The 15,483-nt window shown below is 45.7% G+C and overlaps 1 protein-coding gene across 3 annotated transcripts in view; it reads left to right on the top strand.

Annotated features, from left to right (window-relative positions):
* KCNJ16 (potassium inwardly rectifying channel subfamily J member 16) overlaps positions 1-15,483 on the top strand; it is a 105,808-nt gene that overhangs the window by 73,612 nt on the left and 16,713 nt on the right. The window contains exon 2 of one of the 3 annotated variants that reach the window (XM_075350675.1): positions 3,440-3,538. The exons of 1 other annotated variant lie outside the window; for it this stretch is intronic. The gene's annotated coding sequence lies outside the window, so the exon portion shown is untranslated. Of the gene's footprint in view, positions 1-3,439; positions 3,539-10,458; positions 10,631-15,483 lie in introns of those variants that run through there. One more of the 3 variants, XM_075350673.1, reaches the window with a different exon arrangement.

A 15,483-nucleotide genomic window follows, 5' to 3' on the forward strand; every position in this document is an offset into this window, starting at 1 on the left:
AGCTTGATTTCTTTTTTACATTTCTTATTGAGAATTTTATACTACTGAAATTCTATTTCTGAATTCTCAGCTTTCAAGATTTTGAATACCATTTGTTTTTGTTTTACTATACTTTGTACTGTCTTATTTATCCATAGTGGTTTATTTTTATTCCTGGACATTTTATTACCAGATCGTATAAGTTTTTTAAAGGACTCTAATAGTATATCCTTAAACTTGCCCCATTTATGTTCGGTATCCACAGTTACCATGATATTGTCCCAGTCTACACAATTATGCTCTTTCCTTAATTTATTGAAATCAGCTGTCCTAAAATTCCAGGCTTTAGCATTTCCCCTTTGAAATGTTCTATTGAATATTACATTGAAACTGACCATATTTTGGTCGTTGCTGTCCAACTGGTCCTGGACCTGTATATCTGAAATTATATCTGGTCTATTTGTCAGGACCAGATCCAGCAAATTATCTCCCCTGGTCGGTTCATCTACCATCTGAGAGATGTAATTGTTTTGAATTGTAGATAAGAACTTACAGCTTTTGCACAACCTGAAGATTCTATGTCCCACTGAAAGTCTGGATAGCTGAAATCTCCCATGTTAAGGGGTAGGAGGAGTAGAAAGTTTAATTTGACAGCTATTTGTCTTAAAGCGGTAGTTCTACAAATGAAAGGACAGGGTACATGTGCAACCAACTAGTTGATGCAACTCCTCCTGGCTGCAGTGGCACAGTCAAGAAATATCGGAGGTAATCAGTGGACAAAAGCCCCTATTCTAGTGATCATTGGTGGTCTCTACATGGTGATCTACACATTTATCCAGTGAAAAAGAAATAAATTACATTTCTTTAACAAATCTGCCCCATGCAAATATACAGTACCCCTGTGAGTTCAACCAAATAAAATATCTCTATCAGGATTGGGTACCGCAATCAGGATGCTCCGCAACACCAAAAGCCTTGGCTTTCTCCGGCCGGTGAATATTTACAAGACTTTTGTTACCAGCAATCTTGTGCACTCCATCATCTCCGTACGTAGCTGTTGTACATGGCAGTATAGTGGCACCCTATCCAAGTATCTTGAGAGGCAGCACATGAATTTAGGTGATTGCTTAGCACAAGACTTCACTGCTACAAGAGGCCATACGGCATCTGTCATCTTCTTAAACAAGACAGTGGCCACATGGGTATACCATGATTTTGACATTGGTAGCCTACGCTTACTCAAATCTTAAAACCTAGTGATATGCCATTGTAGCGCCCCACGGGCGGTTAACCTACTCGTTGCCGGGCCGTGGACTGTCACCGGTGGCCTAGCCCAGCTCGGTTGCCCCAAGGTGAACCGAAGATGGCAGGGGAGAGGTGTTGGGGGCAGTAGTGAGGTGAATGTCGTGATGCCACCTGTGGTATGCAGCCAGGGAATCGGCCGCCGCTGCTGTTGCTGTCCTCCAGGGCGGATGGTGGTAGCAGCCATGAATGGTATCGTTCCCCACAGTTGGAGCGGGCCACGGGGAGGATGATGAGGGGAGTAGTAATGGCGGGCACTGAAGCGTGTAGCGTCAGTACCGGGAATGAAGAGACAGGAGTCTATGGCTGTGGTTTCAGGTTGTTTACTCATTTTTTGTGCTGTGCTGCTCACCCGGGTAATGCCGATCACCTGCTGTGATGAGCTCAGTCGAACCCAAATCCTTTTAGAAATCAGTCCGGTGTGGTGTTCGGTGGGTTCCCTCCTTAAACCGCCTGTGCATTGGATCCCAAGGCTTGAAGCTACCTGGGGACCCGGGTTTTCACGAGTAGTACTCTTGTCCCTATATGCAAGTGCCGTAGTTCCGCTATGGGGTCTGGCATTATCCGAGACCCCGGATCCTCTCTGAAACTGTGCTTTAGGGCGCTGTGTGGCCAGGGAAGCTTGAAACTTTCCCGATCCAGGCAGATTCTGGAAAACCAACGTGGAGTATGATCTTCCCTAGGGTCCTGCCGCCCTGAGTGGTGCCGTTTCCGAGGGGAGTAGATGCACTCTCCCCACGGCAACCATGTGAACTCTCTTTTCTCCCACCGGTGCACCCGTGAGACACGTCTTCTCCTTTCCTCTCCTGCTGGAGAACTCTCTAACTGTTGTGTTAGCTCCTTACTCCCCCTGCTAGCTGCACCTCCCCCTCCCAGGTCCTAAGCTAGTGGGACTGGGGCCCCTGTATGAGGGCATCCTGTAAATGCCACTCTGTAGGCAACCCCTTTATTACTCTACCCTAACCCAGTCCCCAGTGGAAACAAGGGCAACCTGGTGTGTATTTGAGTGTGTAAGTGGTGAAATCGGGACTGACCTCCTCAGGATCCGAGTTTAGCATTACACCCAAATTTTGGTGCAATACTCTGTGGCGGCTGAAGCCTCAGGGGCGCCACACCATCGCTTTATAGGCCACGAACCATTGGCGGACACAGACAGAAAAGGGCACCTAATCAAGAAAAATATATGGGCAATTTGCAGGCTAAAAGGTCATCAAAAAGCAAAATTCCACCTACTTTTGAGGTAGAAATGGCCCTCTAACCTCTTGTGCCCCTGTGCGGCTGTACAGGCTGCATTAATGATATGTCCGCCCCTGTCGGGAACACCCCTTTAATATGTGCAAACACTTACTGTACATATGTATAAAGTGAGAGCAGGAATATTCCGCGGTCACCTGTCATTGTATAAAGATATTACAGTGAAACTATATATACCAACGCCTTACAGTACGGTTCATTACCAATGGAGAACAGATTGTAATTGCTAAAGGTTAGATCAAAAGGAGGGAAGTATCAAATAACCTGCAGATAAATAGTCTTATGTAGTCTGCTGGATAACTGTGAAAACCAGTTTGTTGTCGTCTTTTAACTACAAGATTAACACTTCTTTCACCACAAATTTGTACTCAACGAGGAAGACTGTAGGGAAGAGAAAGCGAGAGTCAAGTCAGTGCAGCAGAGTCCCTACTTGTGCATGGAGGCCATATAGCACAGAGTCCTTGCCTAAATCCGTATTTGTGCACAGAGCTCATGTGGAATCATAGGCCCTACATTTCCACTCACCCTATAAAGCCTACACAGTTTGTACTTGTGCACAGAAGCCATGCCGGACACAGCGTCCTTACTTATACGCAGAGTCTGGCCAGTCCACAGTTTAGGGTTTATTTGACTTGAATTCGATATACAGAGAAAAAACAGTGCATGCTGCAATTTTTTCACGCAGATACATAATGATTGCATAGGGAACATAGAATACAAAGTCTGATCTGGCATGATATCATCACATTCAGTTATGATTGAGAAAATTCTGGACCCTCTTGGAGTTTGCAGGGTGTTGTAGTTGCCTATTTGAGGCTCGTTATGGCCACAGAGTAGGTAGGAATGCCAAGTGGCTTTTTAGGTTTTTCTGACTCCGCAAATTCCTTTTTTGTTTTGATCTTAGGTCTTTCTGGGAATCCAGTGCTTGGGCTTGATGTGGCAACATGGGAAGAACTATGGAGTGCGTTTTAGTGTTGTCCTGCTCGTCCACTTTTATTCTCTAGTAAGTGTATTGGGGGTTCTAGGACAGACAACAATTTTTACATACACAATTAGTAATGGAGGTTTCATAGACCCCTAACCATTATTAATGCAGGGCTTTATGACAACTGTGATTTTTTTCACAAATCACAGCTGTCATTAACTTCTAATATTACCCTGATTGCCATCGCACTAGCTCGGGTAAGCACCAGGATTGGAGCTTTTAATAGATGCACCAAATTCTGGGGCGACCACGCGCTGCTATTTTTAGGCTGGGGAGGGCCCAATAACCATGGGCCTCCTCGGCCTGAGAATGACAACCCCCAGCTGTCTGCTTTATCTTGCCTGGGTATCAAAATTGGGGGGACCACATGTCGGGTTTTGAAAATTATTTATTTAAATAATAAAAAAAACAAAAAACACATGGGGTTCCATGGATTTTGATACACATCCAAGATAACTCACACATCTGGGAGCTGCAGCCTCTAGCTTTCTGCTTTATGTGTGCTGGGTATCAAAATACAGGGGAACTTATGCCATTTTTTTCCAATTATTTATTTATTTTTACACTCCACTTTGGCACCCAGATAACTAGTGTGAGAGCAACCAATCCCAAATGCTGGCAGTCTGACTGCAACCAATCAGGGGAAACAGTGAATATTAATTAGATGTAATGAGCGGACCTGGAAACAGTGTGACAGCCACGCAGAAACTTGGTAAGTATAATTGTTCTGTGTTAATACCCATTTTTCTTTGCTTTTGCAGCCTTCTAGCCCCTACTAACACTATTTTATAACACTTACGTTCGTGTCCGTTAGACTTATATGGAATTCGGCGTCCGCAGTCAAGTTCAGTCCCGAACTGGATTTTTTTTTTAAATCCGGCTGGACCTACTGAACCGAACATCTCTAGCTGTTCACTCAAGTAAGACGAGGTTTGTGAGATGTTTATGTGATGTGAGCAGTATTGGGCTGGAAGATTAAGAAATACATCCCCAAATCATTTTGATGGAAAAGTCTTTCTTGGTTTAGCAGAATTTGATCAGAAATAAATAAAAAATGAGGGGGGCAATGGTGAAAAGGGGATTTTACAGCTAAAATTCAGATGCAAGACCTCCTTCTAGTCCAGTTTGCTCCATCCTGGGACCAGACAGGAGGGTCTGTATCTTGCATTGTGGATCACTATGTTCGGATTACCTGCCTGGTTTTATTAGCTTCCATCGCAGACTCCGGCGTTGTCCTACTCGAATGGAAAAAATGACAACATCAGAATATATAAAGAAAAAGAGCAAAAACAAACCCATCTCTGAAAAACACAGATCTGTGGAAACATCTGGAAAATTTAAGACAAGGAATGAAAACATTCCTTGACTCGGGACAAAAAACACGACCTGAAAACAAGCCTACGGGCAGCACCGAGGTGTTTGTCCAAAGTTCAGAGTTCAGCGCCTCTCATTTCATGCCTTCCAACATGCTCAGGTAATTAGAGGGATTGTGATGGATTATGGCTACTGGAAGGAGGACAAGCTAAAACTGGCAGAGGACTGTATGGAATGGAGAGCTCCTAGGCTTATACTTGTCTACCAACCCTGTGGTCTTAAAAGGATGTGTTTAGCAATTTTTGACCTCGGCTTCTGTGATATACGACCAATGGTCTTAAGAAGTATTTGCTAATATAGATTCCTAAGAGTATTTTGTTAAGTACAGCTATCACTGGACAATTTACATCCAGATATAATACTCTACAGAAAAACATGAAAGGAAACTGTACTTTCAATAAACTTCATATAAATCAATAGTAAAAGCAAAGAGAAGAAACTGTGTAATTTACCTTACCAGAAAAATCTGCTTTCTTCTCTACTTATGAGACACTTGTTTCTCCACCCTGCCTCCTGAGCTTGTCATTCATTCTGAAAAATCAGCCTGTTCAGTGGTGGTCTGTAGATGTCATTTTTCTCTATAAAGAGAGGAGGAGGAGAGTGAGGAGCAGAGTGAGGAAACAGGCAGAGGGAGACACAGAAAGATTGTGCTGAGACTTTTCATAAGTATTAATTCACATCAAAGCTGTCACGGGTGACATAGTCATGTGGTTTCTGGCTATAGAAGGTAATATAGTGTCTGGCTGTGCAGAATGCTGCCTGACTTTCCATTGTTCCTGCTGTCAGTATTCATTGGTATAGGTAGTGTTAGGGCCAGATGGACGGGCAGACCCGGGAGGTGGATCCACTGGGCCGAACTCCCCGATGAGGGAAAGGAGTCCGGTAGCCGGAGCACTTTAGCAGGACAGTCCGTGCACTGGAACACAATGGAGAAGTCCCTGGGACCACGAGGTCACTGATGGTGGTCCGGGTGACGGAGCTCAGGTTCGGAAGCCGTGATGATGTCAGGCGGGGTCTGGAACCGTTGGAGCGAGATGACGGGTCACCGCAGGGAACCGAGATGGTACGGACTGTCAGGATGGCAGATGGGCAGCGTTCGGGGTTCGAGATACAGCAGGACCGGATGGCGATGCAGGATCGGCTCTAGAAGACAGAGAGGTAAGTATCTCACAGAACACAAGGAGACCTGACTCCTAGCTTGGGAAAACACGAAGAACAGGCCCCGCTTCCTTGGACATTAACCCCCTTTATACCCTGTACCTGTATGCATCATTTCCTGTCAGTGGACACTGGCCCTTTAAAAAGGGTCAGTGACCGCGCGCGCGCCCTATTGCGCATGCGCGCGGCCCGGGTGCCAGAAGCCAGGGCAGGAAGCTGAGAGGAGGACGCAGCAGAGCCGGCCAGGGACTGGGAAGCCGACGGGCGCCGGGAGCGGGGACCAGGAGGCCTGGGAAGCGCGGGCACTGGAGGCTGGGGAGCGGGGAGCGTGGCAGGGGAGCCGGGGAGCGGAGCAGAGGACCCGGGGAGCGGAGCAGAGGACCCGGGGAGCGTGACAGGTAGATTTCCTGCTGGATTCAACTCTCTCCCTTTCGGACCCAGCAGGAGCTCAAATTCCACCCAGCTGATGATCATCAATATTCCCTTGGTGTTTAAATACCCTTCCTTCCTTTGGACTGGTGCTGGTGATATTATTCAGTTCCTTCAAGCCGAGGTTGCAAGCACGTGGCTTGTACTCCTCTGTGGTGTTGTTGCTGAAAGCCCTGCTGAACTTCTACCTGAGTCATCTATGATAAGTAGTTCATGTTTTTCTCCCTGTGTATCCCCCTTCTGTTTTCTATAGTTTAGTGGGGTGGATGGAATGCTCATCCCATCCCTTCCCTACTTAGGGTCCAGCACTAGGGATACCTTGGGTCAGGTATCCGGCTCAGCGCATAGGTGTAGAACCTATCTAGGGTCGTGAAGGACCCCAGGGACCTGCAGTAGGTTTGGTCAGGGGTCACCATCTTCCCTCTCCCTAGACACAGGGTTTCTCTTCCCTTTTGCCATGTACTTAGAACTGCCCCATACCTAGCGTGAGAAAAGCTGGATCCACATCTAGAGAGTGCTCTATAATGTGCTCTATGCAGCTTCTGATTTTCTTTGTTTGCTAAAATGAAGAAAAATATAAAAAATAAATTAAGAAAAAAATCTTCTCTGTGAGCTAGTTTTCTCCACCAGCTCAGAGTGGATTGCAAGTAAAGATATAAATGCCTGCAGAGGGGTAAATTGCTGAAAATCCAGGATAGAGATCATATAATGGCCAGTAATACTGTTACTCATGTACGGAAACAGGACCGTTTATTCTGAAAAGCTTCTTGAACGTACAATTACGCTTTGAAAATGTTTTAAATATATTTTTACTTATAATGATCTAGTATTATACTCCAGAATAAGGAATAATTCAGCACAACAGACATAAGTGTAAAGGCTGCTTTACACGCAGCGACATCGCTAGCGATGTCGCTCATGAAAGCACCTGCCCCCGTCGTTTGTGCGTCACTGGCAAATTGCTGCCCGTGGCGGACAAAATCGCTAGTACCCGTCACACATACTTACCTTCCTAACAACGTCGCTGTGGCCGGCGACCAGCCTCCTTTCTAAGGGGGGCGGTTCGTGCGGCGTCACAGCGACGTCACACAGAAGGCGTCCAATAGAAGCGGAGGGGCGGAGAGCAGCCGCATGAAAGTCACGCCCACCTCGTTGCCGGAGGACGCAGGTACGGTGTTGTTCGTCGTTCCTGGGGTGTCACACGTAGTGATGTGTGCTGCCTCAGGAACGACAAACAACCTGTGTCCAAAATCAGCAACGATTTTTGGGAAATGGACGACGTGTCAACATTCAACAATTTGATGAGTATTTTGCATCGTTAGTGGTCGCTCGTATTGCATCACACACAACAACGTCGGTAATGAGGCTGGATGTGCGTCACGAATTCCGTGACCCCCAACATCATCTCGTTAGCGATGTCGTTGTGTGTAAAGCGGCCTTAACTCTTCTCTGGAGAGGCAGTGTAGGGGAAGGGGCAGTACAGCAGAGTTGACAGTGCTATGAGAGGAGGGAGGTGATAGAATGGTTTGTAATGTGGCACAGCTAAACTCGGTTGTGCTGCTTCTTCTCCCATAAGGTAATTTGGTGCATTTCCTGAAGAAGAAGAAGTGGGGATTCACTTTGAAACACATTGAATAATATCACCTTTCAAGCGATGTGGAACTTCTTAGCTACTACAGCAGCACAGTTTAATCCACATTTTCTCCTAGTTCATTCATACTTCTTCTCCCAGAAGGACTTTATCTGAAAATTTTTAGTCATCTATGCTCTAAACTCCCAACACTTTCTAATCATGGAGGAGGTTAGACCAAGAGATCAGAGCTGTATGCTTACATCTCACACACTGAGAAACCTAAGCTATGGTGCGGAAGTGTTCTTTCATTTGAGTGTTGCTTCCTCCTTATAATTGGTCAAAATCATACAGGAAGAAGAACTACACACCCCCAATGAAAATGGTCTGATCACACCTCTTTGGCCTAAATAAAAAACTCATTACGTGCCAAATACTTTGATAGCTAATATCCTTAAAACTGCAAAATAAAAAAATGTGGACTGATCTTCAGCCTCTATTACAGTTCAACAAGGAAAATTTGGTGAAAGGTCCTCTTTAAAGTGGGCACATAGATTGCGGTAAACTCTAGCTTTACATTTATAGGGTCTATAGTCATCTTTGCTGGGAAGGAGTACTTATCATGAAAACTTTACTAAAAGTAAAGGGGTCCTTTAATAAAAAAAATAATGGTTTACGCAAATATGATATTAGATATGATTTTTTTTTTTATCCATTTGAGAAAAAACTGAGGAAATGGAGATGTGCTGAACACATCACTGATGTAGGTGGACCACGGTGTCCTGAAAGTAAGGTCACGTACCCAACAAGTTCAAAAGATCAAAGCTCCAATCAAACGTTAATACTGGTGGTAATCCTCCTTTTACTGTGTATGGTGGAGAATAAGTGGAGTGGTCATTGTGCATAGGAGTAGCTTTATCCACTTTTTTGGGTGTTATTGTAGTCATAGGAATACGTGCAGAAGAGGGACACGGTCCCTCATCTATCAGACACACCATCACATTGGTGATTTAACCTCCGGTCCACATGCAACATGGAGAATTAATGTTGGGTTGGTTGAGCATGTGAGTAGATCTCTCCATTCACTTCTATGGGAGTTATGGAAACAGCTGACTCTCAGTGTAATGATAGAGGGACTCCCATCTATGAGAGACACCATGCCATGAGGAATTAATGTTAGGCCGGTTACACATAGGATCAGCTCTCTCCGTTCACTTCTATGGGATTTACGGAAATGGCACACCCCTTTGAAAAATAGTCACAGATCTCAGAGGGGCAACCCACATCTGTCAGTGAACTCATCTTGTGAAATAAATCAATATTTATTATTCACATTCAGATTCAGGTACAGAATGAATGTGAGATTTTAGTGGAGTTGCATATATCAGCCAGTCTCCATTCACTTCTATGGGAGATACACAAATAGCCACCGTGATGTAAACGTAGGCTCTGATTGCAGAGGAGAGAACCTCATCTTGTTTAATAAATTGAGAGTCATCATTTATAGTCCGATGCAGAATGTATCTCAGGGTGGCTGCGCAAGTCAGACAGGCTCCATTCACTTCAATGGAATTTACAGATATTGATAACCTCTGTTGTAATGATAAGCATAGATTACAAAGGAGTAACCAGCAACAATCAGAGACTCTTTCCCTTTTGATGATTTCACCTTTTTGGTATGTGTATTCAGGCACAGAATGAATGTTAAGAGACAGTGCACATGTGAGCTCTATTCACTTCTATCGGAGTTATACAACTAGCCCACCATGTTGTAAACATAGGTTCTGATTGCAGAAGAGAGACCCTCATCTATCGGAGAACTTGTCTTCGTTAATAAATCGAGTCATCATTTATATTTCGATGCAGAATGTATGTTAGGGCGGCTGTGCTAGCCAGTCTCCATTCACTTCAATGGGATTTAGGGAAATAGATAACCTCTGTTGTAATGATAGGCATAGGTTACAAAGCAGTAACCCACGACAATCAGAGACCAATTCCCTTTTGATGATTTCACCTTGTTGGTATGCGTATGCAGGCACAGAATGAATGTCAAGGGACACAGAATGAATGTCAAGAGAGAGTGCACATGTGAGCACTTCTATGGGAGTTATGGAAACTGATCCATTCTAAAAAAAAAAAAAAAAAATAGGCAAAGATCCCAAAAGAAGGACCCAAATCTTCCAGAGATTGCAGCTCATATTTAATTTTTTTTTTTATAAAACCCTTTAAGATAATAAAACTGCACATTCCCTTTAAGTAGTTGCCTGAAAGAGGAACTGAGCGCACGTTAGGAAACATTTGTTCCTCAGCGATGGCTGCAAAATGTCGAAATAAGAGTTGACAAATGTGTCACTGTACTACAGCCGCGGCGTCGGTGGCACCGCCCGAACTTGGCAGCGATGCAGTTGTGATTCTGAAATGATAACATATGGGAACGTTTCCTAAGAATAACCACACCTGCGCCTCGGACAGCAACTCCCATCATTTCAGGACAACCTGATTACACTGCGGCAGCTCCAGACACTTCCTGAGAAGACAGATGGCAAATCTCAAGTCTGTACACCGAGCCATGTAGTCAGGTAGGACAGAAACTGAACACCGCTAGAGCTCGCTGTTGTCAGCCACTGCTGTGTGGGGCTGTTTTGTCAGCTGTTACATATATACAGTATACATATATGTATGTCCATGGTTACTTTATTCTTTCTTACAATGGGTGACAGCTAACATGTCCGCCATTACTACACACTTAAAGGGATTGTCCACAAGCTCTTCCACACAGTAAGTTAGGCCAGCTTCACACTAAGCAAATCACCTAGGAGTCAAGAATTAAATAAATATAGTTTAATCCCTTGATAATGCAAATTATGTAACAATTCTTTACATTTTTTCAGACTTCTGTTCGCTGTCACTAAATTGATACTAATATATATATATATATATAATCTATCTGCCCCCTTATATTATTCAGGAACTTTTCTCACCTCCCAACCTGCGTCCATAGATTAATATGGAGTCAGACCCTTTATGCTCTTCTGGATAGGATTTCTTCAAGATTTTGGAGTTTTCTGTGGGAATCTTTGCCCCTTCATCCAGAAGAGCATTTGTGAGGTGACCCTCATGTTAGGGAGAGGCCTATGTCACAATGTCAGAGGGGTTGGATGGGGCTGAGATCCGGGCTCTGGGCGGCCGATTATGTACTCCCCTACATGTCTGAGTTTTGTGCATCGGACACAGTGATAGAGAATAGAAAAGGGCCTTCCCCAAACTGTTCCCACAAAGCTTCAATTGTCCAAAATGTCTGGTGTAGAAGAATTAGAATTTCCCTTCATTAGAACTAAGGGGCTGAGGCCTATCCTTGATAACAAGCCCAGAGCATTATCCTCCTCCATCAAACTGAACAGCGGGCACAAGGCAGTCAGGGGGGTAATGTTCTCCATTCACCAATTCCAGACTCCTTCGTCAGACGCAGTTAGAAGTTTGATCTGTCACTGCACAGAGCACATTTCCTCCAGGGTCCAGTGATGGCGGCTGTACACTGCTCCATCCGCTGCTCGGCATTGAGCTTGGTAATGTACGGCTGCAGCTGATCGACCATGAAGCTCCTGGCGGGGCGCAGTGTTTGTGCTAATGTTACCAGAGGAGGTTTGGATTCTGAAGTTATAGAGTCAGCAGACCTTTGAGGACCTTTATGTTCCTCAGCACTTGGCCCCCTATTCTGTTACATTACGGGGTCTCCACTTCATGGCTGTGTTTTCTTTTATTACTCAATAATATCACTTACAGGTGATGGCGGAAGATTCAGGAGGGAAGAAATGTTATGAACGAACGTGGTACCCAGGTGGCACCTAATACAGGACCGCACTGGTATCAGTGAGCTTTTTAACACCAGCAGTTCTGTCACATGTTAGTAAAGGTGGATGGTGCAGTGAGTGGCTGGATGTTATTCAGCAGGTGCAAGGGGCCAAAAGTTATTCACAGGGGTGCGAAGTACCAGAGGTTGTACAGCAGGGGTGAGAGGACAAATGTTATACACTGAGGGCAAGGGGCTGGATGTTATTCACTGGGGCCGAGGGACTGGATGTTTTACACTGGGGGCAAGGGGCTGGATGTTATACATCGGGGAAAGGGGCCAGATGTTATACATTGGGGGAGGGGTTGGATATTATACTCTGGGGGTTAGGGGCTGGATATTATACACTGGAGAGAGGGGCTGGATGTTATACACGGGGGGCAAGGGGTTGGATGCTATACGCCGAGGAGCTGGATGTTATACACCGGGGGCGAGGGGCTGGATGTTATACACTGGGGGTAAGGGGCTTGATGTTATACACCACGGGTGAGTGGCTGGATGTTATACACTAGGGGCCAGACTTTATACACTGGGGGAGGGGCTGGATGTTACACAGCGGGGGCAAAGAGCCAGATGTTATACACTGGGGGAGAGGGGCTGTAGGTTATACACTGGTGGCGAAGAGCCATATGTTATACATTGGGGGTGAGGGTCCGGATTTTATAAACCGGGTGGTGCGGGGCCGAATCTTATACACTGGGGGAAAATCGGGTTATACACTGAGGGTGAAGGGCCAAATTTTATAAACTGGGGGCAAGGAGCCATAGGTTATACACCATCTCGAGGGGCTGGATGTTATACACGGGGGGCGAGGGGCCGAAGTGGTATGGTCAGGAGACCGCTGATATTCCTGTAAATATCCCATTCAAGGGTAAACTCCTTCCCAATCCAGGAATAGGGTAACCCAAGAACTACTACCCCAATAGTCCGGGAAGAAAAAAAACAGGTAAACCCCAAAAATAGAGCACAAGAGTGGTTGGAAACTAACTGTCAGGAACCCCCTGACTATTTATACACAACTAGAAATAGCGGTGGAGCATGCCTACTCTACTTAGATGCCTCCTCACCGCCTAAGAAACTAGCTAGCCTCAAAGATAAAGAAAGGAATCTTCACTTGCCTCAGAGCAGCCCCAAAGGGATAGTTAAAGCCCCCAACATATATTGCCGATGATATAAGAAGTAAACAATACACAGTTAGTTTGAAATAGACTTGAGCAAAGAGAGGCCTTGCTAACTAAAGGCTGCTTTACATGTTGCGATATCGTGACCGATATTGCTAGCGTGCGTACCCGCCCCCATCGGTTGTGCGACACAGGCAAATCGCTGCCCGTGGCTCACAAAATCGCACGGACCTATCACACTACTTACCTGCTTAGCGACGTCGCTGTGACCGGCGAACCGCCTACTTTCTAAGGGGGCGGTTTGTTCGGCGTCATAGCGACGTCACTAAGCGGCTGCCCAATAGAAGCGGAGGGGCTGAGATGAGCGGGGCGTTACATCCCGCCCACCTCCTTCCTTCCTCATTGCGGGTGGACGCAGGTAAGGTGAGGTTCCTCGTTCCTGCGGTGTCACACATAACGATATTTGCTGCCGCAAGAGCGTCAAACTACATCGTAGCTGCAGCAGCAACGATAATCGAGATTAGGGGGCCATGTAACCGATTAGCGATTTTGAACGTTTTTGCGACGATTCAAAATCGCTCATAGGTGTCACACGCAATGACATCGCTAAAGCGGCCGGATGTGCGTCACAAATTCCGTGACCCCAACGAGATTACTTGAGCGATGTCGTAGCGTGTAAAGCGGCCTTTAGACACAAAGGATAGGATAAATCACTGGGTGCAGCCAGCAAAAACCCTAGTATATGCCAATTCTTGATGATCAAAATTCCCTTAGGACCACATGATCCTCCACCCACTACATCAGGGAACTCTTATGCAGAGTATCAGGCAGGATTAGCATCCAAAGAGGTTGTCACAAAAAATGGCTTAGTAGCAACTGCCATAGGCACAGAAATATTCAATGTCCAACACGACTAATAATGAACAGCACATAGAAGTGGAATACTAAATACAACAAAAAGTGAATATGCAAAAATGGTGGAAAAAAGTCTTCAGTGGATTCTCAGCAATGTCCTTTTGAAAAAGATCATCAGTGGGAACCCAATGGAACTTAAATGCATATTTGATCGGAAAAAAGCAGAACAACATTCAGAAAGAGAGAAAAAACTCCACTATGCATTTTTTCACTGAGAATGAACAATTTCCATAACATTTAACAATGAATTGAAACAGAATCAAATAAATATTGCACAAAAGAGAAAAATGTGTGACAACCATTCAGTCACAGGAAAGAAGACAAAGTAACTTATCCCAGGCTCTAAAGGCGAGTTCAGGATGACTAGGAAAAAAGGCAAAATTGCATCCAAAAAACAGACACACCGCAGCAGACAACACTGGAGATCTCCAAGGAAAAAAAAACACTGGAGAAATGTCTGGTGGCACAAAGGAACACGGCCCACATGACAGGAGGACCTGGTGTTCAAGACATGTTCACTAGAGCTAGATAGACACAGGAAAACAATATCACCGGCGTCCGTCTGAGGCAGAATCCATTCCTTTATACACAAGGGCTGGACATGATTGGCCCACTGGGATTAAAGCCAGGCCTTGCATCTCTGTCTTAGTGACAAGCAAAGAACCTGACATACTTCCAGCACTGGCCACTAGAAGGAGCCCAGAAGCATCCTCAAGAAGAAGATTAAACTCTTCACAACCAGCAACAGCCAAGCCGACAGAAACACCATCCATAACACCGGAGGTTATACACCAGGGGAAAGAGGCCAGATGTTATACACTGGGGGCAAGGGACTGAATGTTATACACCGGGGCCGAGGAGCTAGATGTTATACACCGGGGGCGAGGGGTTGGATGCTATACACCGGGGGCGATGGGCTGGACTTTATACACTGGGGGCGAGGGGCTGGATTTTATAAACTGGGGGGTGAGGGGCTGAATGTTATACACTGGGGGAATATGGGTTATACACAGGTGGCGAGGGGGCTGGATGTTATAAACCCGAGGCTCTGTGATTGAATAAGAAACTAGAATACAGTGATTGTAGGGTGGGGTACAATACTTTTATCCATAGTGTATCTTCTTGTGTACATGTAGAGGTAATTAATGAAGTTCTCCAGAAATTCAAAGTGGGTGGTCTATCCTTAGCACAGGTCATCCATCCAGATTAGCGTGAGTCGAACTCATGGCATCGTCATTAATCAGCTAGTGGTACTCCATTTGTCGCGGGAGGAGGAGGGGACGCTGCGCTCTCCCACTGCTCGGGTCCGGCTGCCGCTGCTGCGGCCTCTGCTGCTCGGTGGCTCGAGCGATGGGCCGGATCCCGGGGACTCGAGCGGCGCTCCTCGCCCGTGAGTGAAAAGGGGATTGGTTTTGGGGATTTATTGTCCGTGACGCCACCCACGGTTGTGGTGATTGTGTGGACACCACCACTGCTCTGTATGGGGATCCCGGGAACGGTGACAGGGAGCAGCTTTGTTGTTATTTCTCCCCTCCGTGGGTAGGGG

The sequence above is a fragment of the Anomaloglossus baeobatrachus genome, chromosome 5, assembly GCF_048569485.1.
Source record: "Anomaloglossus baeobatrachus isolate aAnoBae1 chromosome 5, aAnoBae1.hap1, whole genome shotgun sequence".
In the NCBI taxonomy this organism is placed as follows: Eukaryota; Metazoa; Chordata; class Amphibia; order Anura; family Aromobatidae; genus Anomaloglossus; species Anomaloglossus baeobatrachus.